The following is a 13,330-nucleotide window of genomic DNA, read 5'->3' as shown; positions in this document are numbered from 1 at the left end:
TTTCTGTAGAAACTGCAATTGGACATTCTGAGCGCTAAGAGGCCTCTATTGGGAAAAATAATATCTTCAAATAAAAACTACACAGATGCATTCTGTGAAACTTATTTCTGATCTGTAAATTCAGTTAACAGAGATAAAAAATATTTTTGATTGAGCAGTTATGAAACACTCTTTTTGTAGAAAATGCAAGTGGAGATTCGGAGCGCTAAGAGGGTAATAGTGGAAAAAGGAATGTCTTCAAATATAAACTACACAGAATCATTCGGTGAAACTTCTTTCTGATCTGTGCATTCAGCTAACAGAGTTAAACCATACTTTTGATTGAGCAGATCTGAACACTCTTTCTGTAGAAAATGCTACTGGACATTTGGAGCGCTAAGAGCGTAGTAGTGGAAAAAGGAATATATTCAAATATAAACTACACAGAAGCATTCTGTGAAACTTCTTTCTGATCTGAGCATTCAGCTAACAGAGTTAAACCATACTTTGGATTGAGCAGTTTTGAAACACTCTGTCTGTAGAAAATGCAACTGGACATTCGTAGCGCTAAGTGGGTAATAGTGGAAAAAAGAATATGTTCAAATATAAACTACACAGAAGCATTGAATGAAACTTCTTTCTGTTCTGTGCATTCAACTAACAGAGTTGAACCTTACTTTTGATGGAGCCCTTCTGAAACACTCTTTCTGTAGAAACTGCAATTGGACATTCTGAGCGCTAAGAGGCCTATATTGGGAAAAAGAATGTCTACAAATAAAAACTACACAGAAGAATTGTGTGAAACTTCTTTCTGTTCTGTTTGTTCAACTAAAAGAGTTGAACCTTAGTTTTGATTGAGCCGTTCTGAAACACCCTTTCTGTAGAAAATGCAAGTGGAGATTCGGAGCGCTAAGAGGGTAATAGTGGAAAAAGGAATGTCTCCAAATATAAACTACACAGAATCATTCTGTGAAACTTCTTTCTGATCTGTGCATTCAGCTAACAGAGTTAAACCATACTTTTGATTGAGCAGATCTGAACACTCTTTCTGTAGAAAATGCAACTGGACATTTGGAGCGCTAAGAGAGTAGTAGTGGAAAAAGGAATATATTCAAATATAAACTACACAGAAGCATTCTGTGAAACTTCTTTCTGATCTGAGCATTCAGCTAACAGATTTAAACCATACATTTGATTGAGCAGTTTTGAAACACTCTGTCTGTAGAAAATGCAACTGGACATTCATAGCGCTAAGTGGGTAATAGTGGAAAAAAGAATATGTTCAAATATAAACTACACAGAAGCATTGTATGAAACTTCTTTCTGTTCTGTGCATTCAACTAACAGAGTTGAACCTTACTTTTGATTGAGCCTTTCTGAAACACTCTTTCTGTAGAAACTGCAATTGTACATTCTGAGCGCTAAGAGGCCTATATTGGGAAAAATAATATCTTCAAATAAAAACTACACAGAAGCATTGTGTGAAACTTATTTCTGATATGTTCATTAAGCTAACAGAGTTAAACCATACTTTTGATTGCGCAGTTCTGAACACTCTTTCTGCAGATAATTCAAGTGGACATTCGGAGCGCTAAGATGGTAATAGTGGAAAAAGGAATATATTCAAATATAAACTACACAGTAGCATTCTGTGAAAATTCTTTCTGTTCTGTGCATTCAACTAACAGAGTTGAACCTTACTTTTGATTGAGCCGTTCTGAAACACTCTTTCTGTAGAAACTGCAACTGGACATGCTAAGCGCTAAGAGGCCTACATTGGGAAAAAGGATATCTTCAAATAAAAACTACACAGATGCATTCTGTGAAACTTATTTCTGATCTGTAAATTCAGTTAACAGAGATAAAACATATTTTTGATAGAGCAGTTATGAAACACTCTTTTTGTAGAAAATGCAAGTGGAGATTCGGAGCGCTAAGAGGGTAATAGTGGAAAAAGGAATGTCTCCAAATATAAACTACACAGAATCATTCTGTGAAACTTCTTTCTGATCTGTGCATTCAGCTAACAGAGTTAAACCATACTTTTGATTGAGCAGATCTGAACACTCTTTCTGTAGAAAATGCAACTGGACATTTGGAGCGCTAAGAGAGTAGTAGTGGAAAAAGGAATATATTCAAATATAAACTACACAGAAGGATTCTGTGAAACTTCTTTCTGATCTGAGCATTCAGCTAACAGAGTTAAACCATACTTTTGATTGAGCAGTTTTGAAACACTCTGTCTGTAGAAAATGCAACTGGACATTCGTAGCGCTAAGTGGGTAATAGTGGAAAAAAGAATATGTTCAAATATAAACTACACAGAAGCATTGTATGAAACTACTTTCTGTTCTGTGCATTCAACTAACAGAGTGGAACCTTACTTTTGATTGAGCCTTTCTGAAACACTCTTTCTGTAGAAACTGCAATTGGACATTCTGAGCGCTAAGAGGCCTATATTGGGAAAAATAATATCTTCAAATAAAAACTACACAGAAGCATTGTGTGAAACTTATTTCTGATATGTTCATTAAGCTAACAGAGTTAAACCATACTTTTGATTGCGCAGTTCTGAACACTATTTCTGCAGAAAATGAAAGTGGACATTCGGAGCGCTAAGATGGTAATAGTGGAAAAAGGAATATATTCAAATATAAACTACACAGTAGCATTCTGTGAAAATTCTTTCTGTTCTGTGCATTCAACTAACAGAGTTGAACCTTACTTTTGATTGAGCCGTTCTGAAACACTCTTTCTGTAGAAACTGCAACTGGACATGCTAAGCGCTAAGAGGCCTACATTGGGAAAAAGAATATCTTCAAATAAAAACTACACAGATGCATTCTGTGAAACTTATTTCTGATCTGTAAATTCAGTTAACAGAGATAAAACATATTTTTGATTGAGCAGTTATGAAACACTCTTTTTGTAGAAAATGCAAGTGGAGATCCGGAGCGCTAAGTGGGTAATAGTGGAAAAAGGAATGTCTTCAAATATAAACTACACAGAATCATTCGGTGAAACTTCCTTCTGATCTGTGCATTCAGCTAACAGAGTTAAACCATACTTTTGATTGAGCAGATCTGAACACTCTTTCTGTAGAAAATGCAACTGGACATTCGTAGCGCTAAGTGGGTAATAGTGGAAAAAAGAATATGTTCAAATATAAACTACACAGAAGCATTGTATGAAACTTCTTTCTGTTCTGTGCATTCAACTAACAGAGTTGAACCTTACTTTTGATTGAGCCGTTCTGAAACACTCTTTCTGTAGAAACTGCAATTGGACATTCTGAGCGCTAAGAGGCCTATATTGGGAAAAAGAATGTCTACAAATAAAAACTACACAGAAGAATTGTGTGAAACTTCTTTCTGTTCTGTTTGTTCAACTAAAGGAGTTGAACCTTAGTTTTGATTGAGCCGTTCTGAAACACTCTTTCTGTAGAAAATGCAAGTGGAGATTCCGAGCGCTAAGAGGGTAATAGTGGAAAAAGGAATATCTCCAAATATAAACTACACAGAATCATTCTGTGAAACTTTTTTCTGATCTGTGCATTCAGCTAACAGAGTTAAACCATACTTTTGATTGAGCAGATCTGAACACTCTTTCTGTAGAAAATGCAACTGTACATTTGGAGCGCTAAGAGAGTAGTAGTGGAAAAAGGAATATATTCAAATATAAACTACACAGAAGCATTCTGTGAAACTTCTTTCTGATCTGAGCATTCAGCTAACAGAGTTAAACCATACTTTTGATTGAGCAGTTTTGGAACACTCTGTCTGTAGAAAATGCAACTGGACATTCGTAGCGCTAAGTGGGTAATAGTGGAAAAAAGAATATGTTCAAATATAAACTACACAGAAGCATTGTATGAAACTTCTTTCTGTTCTGTGCATTCAACTAACAGAGTTGAACCTTACTTTTGATTGAGCCGTTCTGAAACACTCTTTCTGTAGAAACTGCAATTGGACATTCTGAGCGCTAAGAGGCCTATATTGGGAAAAATAATATCTTCAAATAAAAACTACACAGAAGCATTGTGTGAAACTTATTTCTGATATGTTCATTAAGCTAACAGAGTTAAACCATACGTTTGATTGCGCAGTTCTGAACACTCTTTCTGTAGAAAATGCAAGTGGACATTCGGAGCGCTAAGAGGGTAATAGTGGAAAAAGGAATATATTCAAATATAAACTACACAGTAGCATTCTGTGAAAATTCTTTCTGTTCTGTGCATTCAACTAACAGAGTTGAACATTACTTTTGATTGAGCCGTTCTGAAACACTCTTTCTGTAGAAACTGCAATTGGACATGCTAAGCGCTAAGATGCCTACATTGGGAAAAAGAATATCTTCAAATAAAAACTACACAGATGCATTCTGTGAAACTTATTTCTGATCTGTAAATTCAGTTAACAGAGATAAAACATATTTTTGATTGAGCAGTTATGAAACACTCTTTTTGTAGAAAATGCAAGTGGAGATTCGGAGCACTAAGAGGGTAATAGTGGAAAAAGGAATGTCTTCAAATATAAATTACACAGAATCATTCGGTGAAACTTCTTTCTGATCTGTGCATTCAGCTAACAGAGTTAAACCATACTTTTGATTGAGCAGATCTGAACACTCTTTCTGTAGAAAATGCAACTGGACATTTGGAGCGCTAAGTGCGTAGTAGTGGAAAAAGGAATATATTCAAATATAAACTACACAGAAGCATTCTGTGAAACTTCTTTCTGATCTGAGCATTCAGCTAACAGAGTTAAACCATACTTTGGATTGAGCAGTTTTGAAACATTCTGTCTGTAGAAAATGCAACTGGACATTCGTAGCGCTAAGTGGGTAATAGTGGAAAAAAGATTATGTTCAAATATAAACTACACAGAAGCATTGAATGAAACTTCTTTCTGTTCTGTGCATTCAACTAACAGAGTTGAACCTTATTTTGATGGAGCCGTTCTGAAACACTCTTTCTGTAGAAACTGCAATTGGACATTCTGAGCGCTAAGAGGCCTATATTGGGAAAAAGAATGTCTACAAATAAAAACTACACAGAAGAATTGTGTGAAACTTCTTTCTGTTCTGTTTGTTCAACTAAAAGAGTTCAACCTTAGTTTTGATTGAGCCGTTCTGAAACACTCTTTCTGTAGAAAATGCAAGTGGAGATTCGGAGCGCTAAGAGGGTAATAGTGGAAAAAGGAATGTCTCCAAATATAAACTACACAGAATAATTCTGTGAAACTTCTTTCTGATCTGTGCATTCAGCTAACAGAGTTAAAACATACTTTTGATTGAGCAGATCTGAACACTCTTTCTGTAGAAAATGCAACTGGACATTTGGAGCGCTAAGAGAGTAGTAGTGGAAAAAGGAATATATTCAAATATAAACTACACAGAAGCATTCTGTGAAACTTCTTTCTGATCTGAGCATTCCACTAACAGAGTTAAACCATACTTTTGATTGAGCAGTTTTGAAGCACTCTGTCTGTAGAATATGCAACTGGACATTCGCAGCGCTAAGTGGGTAATAGTGGAAAAAAGAATATGTTCAAATATAAACTACACAGAAGCATTGTATGAAACTTCTTTCTGTTCTGTGCATTCAACTAACAGAGTTGAACCTTATTTTTGATTGAGCCGTTCTGAAACACTCTTTCTGTAGAAACTGCAATTGGACATTCTGAGCGCGAAGAGGCCTATATTGGGAAAAATAATATCTTCAAATAAAAACTACACAGAAGCATTGTGTGAAACTTATTTCTGATATGTTCATTAAGATAACAGAGTTAAACCATACTTTTGATTGCGCAGTTCTGAACACTCTTTCTGCAGAAAATGCAAGTGGACATTCGGAGCGCTAAGAGGGTAATAGTGGAAAAAGGAATATATTCAAATATAAACTACACAGTAGCATTCTGTGAAAATTCTTTCTGTTCTGTGCATTCAACTAACAGAGTTGAACCTTACTTTTGATTGAGCCGTTCTGAAACACTCTTTCTGTAGAAACTGCAATTGGACATGCTAAGCGGTAAGAGGCCTACATTGGGAAAAAGAATATCTTCAAATAAAAACTACACAGATGCATTCTGTGAAACTTATTTCTGATCTGTAAATTCAGTTAACAGAGATAAAACATATTTTTGATTGAGCAGTTATGAAACACTCTTTTTGTAGAAAATGCAAGTGGAGATTCGGAGCGCTAAGAGGGTAATAGTGGAAAAAGGAATGTCTTCAAATATAAACTACACAGAATAATTCGGTGAAACTTCTTTCTGATCTGTGCATTCAGCTAACAGAGTTAAACCATACTTTTGATTGAGGAGATCTGAACACTCTTTCTGTAGAAAATGCAACTGGACATTTGGAGCGCTAAGAGCGTAGTAGTGGAAAAAGGAATATATTCAAATATAAACTACACAGAAGCATTCTGTGAAACTTCTTTCTGATCTGAGCATTCAGCTAACAGATTTAAACCATACTTTTGATTGGGCAGTTTTGAAACACTCTGTCTGTAGAAAATGCAACTGGACATTCGTAGCGCTAAGTGGGTAATAGTGGAAAAAAGAACATGTTCAAATATAAACTACACAGAAGCATTGTATGAAACTTCTTTCTGTTCTGTGCATTCAACTAACAGAGTTGAACCTTACTTTTGATTGAGCCGTTCTGAAACACTCTTTCTGTAGAAAGTGCAATTGGACATTTTGAGCGCTAAGAGGCCTATATTGGGAAAAAGAATGTCTACAAATAAAAACTACACAGAAGAATTGTGTGAAACTTCTTTCTGTTCTGTTTGTTCAACTAAAAGAGTTGAACCTTAGTTTTGATTGAGCCGTTCTGAAACACTCTTTCTGTAGAAAATGCAAGTGGAGATTCGGAGCGCTAAGAGGGTAATAGTGGAAAAAGGAATGTCTCCAAATATAAACTACACAGAATCATTCTGTGAAACTTCTTTCTGATCTGTGCATTCAGCTAACAGAGTTAAAACATACTTTTGATTGAGCAGATCTGAACACTCTTTCTGTAGAAAATGCAACTGGACATTTGGAGCGCTAAGAGAGTAGTAGTGGAAAAAGGAATATATTCAAATATAAACTACACAGAAGCATTCTGTGAAACTTCTTTCTGATCTGAGCATTCAGCTAACAGAGTTAAACCATACTTTTGATTGAGCAGTTTTGGAACACTCTGTCTGTAGAAAATGCAACTGGACATTCGTAGCGCTAAGTGGGTAATAGTGGAAAAAAGAATATGTTCAAATATAAACTACACAGAAGCATTGTATGAAACTTCTTTCTGTTCTGTGCATTCAACTAACAGAGTTGAACCTTACTTTTGATTGAGCCGTTCTGAAACACTCTTTCTGTAGAAACTGCAATTGGACATTCTGAGCGCTAAGAGGCCTATATTGGGAAAAATAATATCTTCAAATAAAAACTACACAGAAGCATTGTGTGAAACTTATTTCTGATATGTTCATTAAGCTAACAGAGTTAAACCATACTTTTGATTGCGCAGTTCTGAACACTCTTTCTGTAGAAAATGCAAGTGGACATTCGGAGCGCTAAGAGGGTAATAGTGGAAAAAGGAATATATTCAAATATAAACTACACAGTAGCATTCTGTGAAAATTCTTTCTGTTCTGTGCATTCAACTAACAGAGTTGAACATTACTTTTGATTGAGCCGTTCTGAAACACTCTTTCTGTAGAAACTGCAATTGGACATGCTAAGCACTAAGATGCCTACATTGGGAAAAAGAATATCTTCAAATAAAAACTACACAGATGCATTCTGTGAAACTTATTTCTGATCTGTAAATTCAGTTAACAGAGATAAAACATATTTTTGATTGAGCAGTTATGAAACACTCTTTTTGTAGAAAATGCAAGTGGAGATTCGGAGCACTAAGAGGGTAATAGTGGAAAAAGGAATGTCTTCAAATATAAATTACACAGAATCATTCGGTGAAACTTCTTTCTGATCTGTGCATTCAGCTAACAGAGTTAAACGATACTTTTGATTGAGCAGATCTGAACACTCTTTCTGTAGAAAATGCAACTGGACATTTGGAGCGCTAAGTGCGTAGTAGTGGAAAAAGGAATATATTCAAATATAAACTACACAGAAGCATTCTGTGAAACTTCTTTCTGATCTGAGCATTCAGCTAACAGAGTTAAACCATACTTTGGATTGAGCAGTTTTGAAACATTCTGTCTGTAGAAAATGCAACTGGACATTCGTAGCGCTAAGTGGGTAATAGTGGAAAAAAGATTATGTTCAAATATAAACTACACAGAAGCATTGAATGAAACTTCTTTCTGTTCTGTGCATTCAACTAACAGAGTTGAACCTTACTTTTGATGGAGCCGTTCTGAAACACTCTTTCTGTAGAAACTGCAATTGGACATTCTGAGCGCTAAGAGGCCTATATTGGGAAAAAGAATGTCTACAAATAAAAACTACACAGAAGAATTGTGTGAAACTTCTTTCTGTTCTGTTTGTTCACTTAAAAGAGTTGAACCTTAGTTTTGATTGAGCCGTTCTGAAACACTCTTTCTGTAGAAAATGCAAGGGGAGATTCGGAGCGCTAAGAGGGTAATAGTGGAAAAAGGAATGTCTCCAAATATAAACTACACAGAATCATTCTGTGAAACTTCTTTCTGATCTGTGCATTCAGCTAACAGAGTTAAACCATACTTTTGATTGAGCAGATCTGAACACTCTTTCTGTAGAAAATGCAACTGGACATTTGGAGCGCTAAGAGAGTAGTAGTGGAAAAAGGAATATATTCAAATATAAACCACACAGAAGCATTCTGTGAAACTTCTTTCTGATCTGAGCATTCCACTAACAGAGTTAAACCATACTTTTGATTGAGCAGTTTTGAAGCACTCTGTCTGTAGAAAATGCAACTGGACATTCGCAGCGCTACGTGGGTAATAGTGGAAAAAAGAATATGTTCAAATATAAACTACACAGAAGCATTGTATGAAACTTCTTTCTGTTCTGTGCATTCAACTAACAGAGTTGAACCTTACTTTTGATTGAGCCTTTCTGAAACACTCTTTCTGTAGAAACTGCAATTGGACATTCTGAGCGCGAAGAGGCCTATATTGGGAAAAATAATATCTTCAAATAAAAATTACACAGAAGCATTGTGTGAAACTTATTTCTGATATGTTCATTAAGATAACAGAGTTAAACCATACTTTTGATTGCGCAGTTCTGAACACTCTTTCTGCAGAAAATGCAAGTGGACATTCGGAGCGCTAAGAGGGTAATAGTGGAAAAAGGAATATATTCAAATATAAACTACACAGTAGCATTCTGTGAAAATTCTTTCTGTTCTGTGCATTCAACTAACAGAGGTGAACCTTACTTTTGATTGAGCCGTTCTGAAACACTCTTTCTGTAGAAAATGCAATTGGACATGCTAAGCGCTAAGAGGCCTACGTTGGGAAAAAGAATATCTTCAAATAAAAACTACACAGATGCATTCTGTGAAACTTATTTCTGATCTGTAAATTCAGTTATCAGAGATAAAACATATTTTTGATTGAGCAGTTATGAAACACTCTTTTTGTAGAAAATGCAAGTGGAGATTCGGAGCGCTAAGAGGGTAATAGTGGAAAAAGGAATGTCTTCAAATATAAACTACACAGAATAATTCGGTGAAACTTCTTTCTGATCTGTGCATTCAGCTAACAGTGTTAAACCATACTTTTGATTGAGGAGATCTGAACACTCTTTCTGTAGAAAATGCAACTGGACATTTGGAGCGCTAAGAGCGTAGTAGTGGAAAAAGGAATATAGTCAAATATAAACTACACAGAAGCATTCTGTGAAACTTCTTTCTGATCTGAGCATTCAGCTAACAGAGTTAAACCATACTTTTGATTGGGCAGTTTTGAAACACTCTGTCTGTAGAAAATGCAACTGGACATTCGTAGCGCTAAGTGGGTAATAGTGGAAAAAAGAATATGTTCAAATATAAACTACACAGAAGCATTGTATGAAACTTCTTTCTCTTCTGTGCATTCAACTAACAGAGTTGAACCTTATTTTTGATTGAGCCGTTCTGAAACACTCTTTCTGTAGAAACTGCAATTGGACATTCTGAGCGCTAAGAGGCCTATATTGGGAAAAAGAATGTCTACAAATAAAAACTACACAGAAGAATTGTGTGAAACTACTTTCTGTTCTGTTTGTTCAACTAAAAGAGTTGAACCTTAGTTTTGATTGAGCCGTTCTGAAACACTCTTTCTGTAGAAAATGCAAGTGGAGATTCGGAGCGCTAAGAGGGTAATAGTGGAAAAAGGAATGTCTCCAAATATAAACTACACAGAATCATTCTGTGAAACTTCTTTCTGATCTGTGCATTCAGCTAACAGAGTTAAACCATACTTTTGATTGAGCAGATCTGAACACTCTTTCTGTAGAAAATGCAACTGGACATTTGGAGCGCTAAGAGAGTAGTAGTGGAAAAAGGAATATATTCAAATATAAACTACACAGAAGCCTTCTGTGAAACTTCTTTCTGATCTGAGCATTCAGCTAACAGAGTTAAACCATACTTTTGATTGAGAAGTTTTGAAACACTCTGTCTGTAGAAAATGCAACTGGACATTCGTAGCGCTAAGTGGGTAATAGTGGAAAAAAGAATATGTTCAAATATAAACTACACAGAAGCATTGTATGAAACTTCTTTCTGTTCTGTGCATTCAACTAACAGAGTTGAACCTTACTTTTGATTGAGCCGTTCTGAAACACTCTTTCTGTAGAAACTGCACTTGGACATTCTGAGCGCTAAGAGGCCTATATTGGGAAAAAGAATGTCTACAAATAAAAACTACACAGAAGAATTGTGTGAAACTTCTTTCTGTTCTGTTTGTTCAACTAAAAGAGTTGAACCTTTGTTTTGATTGAGCCGTTCTGAAACACTCTTTCTGTAGAAAATGCAAGTGGAGATTCGTAGCGCTAAGAGGGTAATAGTGGAAAAAGGAATGTCTCCAAATATAAACTACACAGAATCATTCTGTGAAACTTCTTTCTGATCTGTGCATTCAGCTAACAGAGTTAAACCATACTTTTGATTGAGCAGATCTGAACACTCTTTCTGTAGAAAATGCAACTGGATATTTGGAGCGCTAAGAGAGTAGTAGTGGAAAAAGGAATATATTCAAATATAAACTACACAGAAGCATTCTGTGAAACTTCTTTCTGATCTGAGCATTCAGCTAACAGAGTTAAACCATACTTTTGATTGAGCTGTTTTGAAACACTCTGTCTGTAGAAAATGCAACTGGACATTCATAGCGCTAAGTGGGTAATACTGGAAAAAAGAATATGTTCAAATATAAACTACACAGAAGCATTGTATGAAATTTCTTTCTGTTCTGTGCATTCAACTAACAGATTTGAACCTTACTTTTGATTGAGCCTTTCTGAAACACTCTTTCTGTAGAAACTGCAATTGGACATTCTGAGCGCTAAGAGGCCTCTATTGGGAAAAATAATATCTTCAAATAAAAACTACACAGAAGCATTGTGTGAAACTTATTTCTGATATGTTCATTAAGCTAACAGAGTTAAACCATACTTTTGATTGCGCAGTTCTGAACACTCTTTCTGTAGAAAATGCAAGTGGACATTCGGAGCGCTAAGAGGGTAATAGTGGAAAAAGGAATATATTCAAATATAAACTACACAGTAGCATTCTGTGAAAATTCTTTCTGTTCTCTGCATTCAACTAACAGAGTTGAACCTTACTTTTGATTGAGCCGTTCTGAAACACTCTTTCTGTAGAAACTGCAATTGGACATGCTAAGCGCTAAGAGGCCTACATTGGGAAAAAGAATATCTTCAAATAAAAACTACACAGATGCATTCTGTGAAACTTATTTCTGATCTGTAAATTCAGTTAACAGAGATAAAACATATTTTTGATTGAGCAGTTATGAAACACTCTTTTTGTAGAAAATGCAAGTGGAGATTCGGAGCGCTAAGAGGGTAATAGCGGAAAAAGGAATGTCTTCAAATATAAACTACACAGAATCATTCGGTGAAACTTCTTTCTGATCTGTGCATTCAGCTAACAGAGTTAAACCATACTTTTGATTGAGCAGATCTGAACACTCTTTCTGTAGAAAATGCAACTGGACATTTGGAGCGCTAAGAGCGTAGTAGTGGAAAAAGGAATATATTCAAATATAAACTACACAGAAGCATTCTGTGAAACTTCTTTCTGATCTGAGCATTCAGCTAACAGAGTTAAACCATACATTTGATTGAGCAGTTTTGAAACACTCTGTCTGTAGAAATTACAACTGGACATTCGTAGCGCTAAGTGGGTAATAGTGGAAAAAAGAATATGTTCAAATATAAACTACACAGAAGCATGGTATGAAACTTCTTTCTGTTCTGTGCATTCAACTAACAGAGTTGAACCTTACTTTTGATTGAGCCGTTCTGAAACACTCTTTCTGTAGAAACTGCAATTGGACATTCTGAGCGCTAAGAGGCCTATATTGGGAAAAAGAATGTCTACAAATAAAAACTACACAGAAGAATTGTGTGAAACTTCTTTCTGTTCTGTTTGTTCAACTAAAAGAGTTGAACCTTAGTTTTGATTGAGCCGTTCTGAAACACTCTTTCTGTAGAAAATGCAAGTGGAGATTCGGAGCGCTAAGAGGGTAATAGTGGAAAAAGGAATGTCTCCAAATATAAACTACACAGAATCATTCTGTGAAACTTCTTTCTGATCTGTGCATTCAGCTAACAGAGTTAAACCATACTTTTGATTGAGCAGATCTGAACACTCTTTCTGTAGAAAATGCACCTGGACATTTGGAGCGCTAAGAGAGTAGTAGTGGAAAAAGGAATATATTCAAATATAAACTACACAGAAGCATTCTGTGAAACTTCTTTCTGATCTGAGCATTCAGCTAACAGAGTTAAACCATACTTTTGATTGAGCAGTTTTGAAACACTCTGTCTGTAGAAAATGCAACTGGACATTCGTAGCGCTAAGTGGGTAATACTGGAAAAAAGAATATGTTCAAATATAAACTACACAGAAGCATTGTATGAAACTTCTTTCTGTTCTGTGCATTCAACTAACAGAGTTGAACCTTACTTTTGATTGAGCCTTTCTGAAACACTCTTTCTGTAGAAACTGCAGTTGGACATTCTGAGCGCTAAGAGGCCTCTATTGGGAAAAATAATATCTTCAAATAAAAACTACACAGAAGCATTGTGTGAAACTTATTTCTGATATGTTCATTAAGCTAACAGAGTTAAACCATACTTTTGATTGCGCAGTTCTGAACACTCTTTCTGTAGAAAATGCA

The sequence above is a fragment of the Symphalangus syndactylus genome, chromosome 13 (assembly GCF_028878055.3).
Source record: "Symphalangus syndactylus isolate Jambi chromosome 13, NHGRI_mSymSyn1-v2.1_pri, whole genome shotgun sequence".
Classification (NCBI taxonomy): Eukaryota; Metazoa; Chordata; class Mammalia; order Primates; family Hylobatidae; genus Symphalangus; species Symphalangus syndactylus.
Note: the sequence above shows the minus strand (reverse complement) of the source record.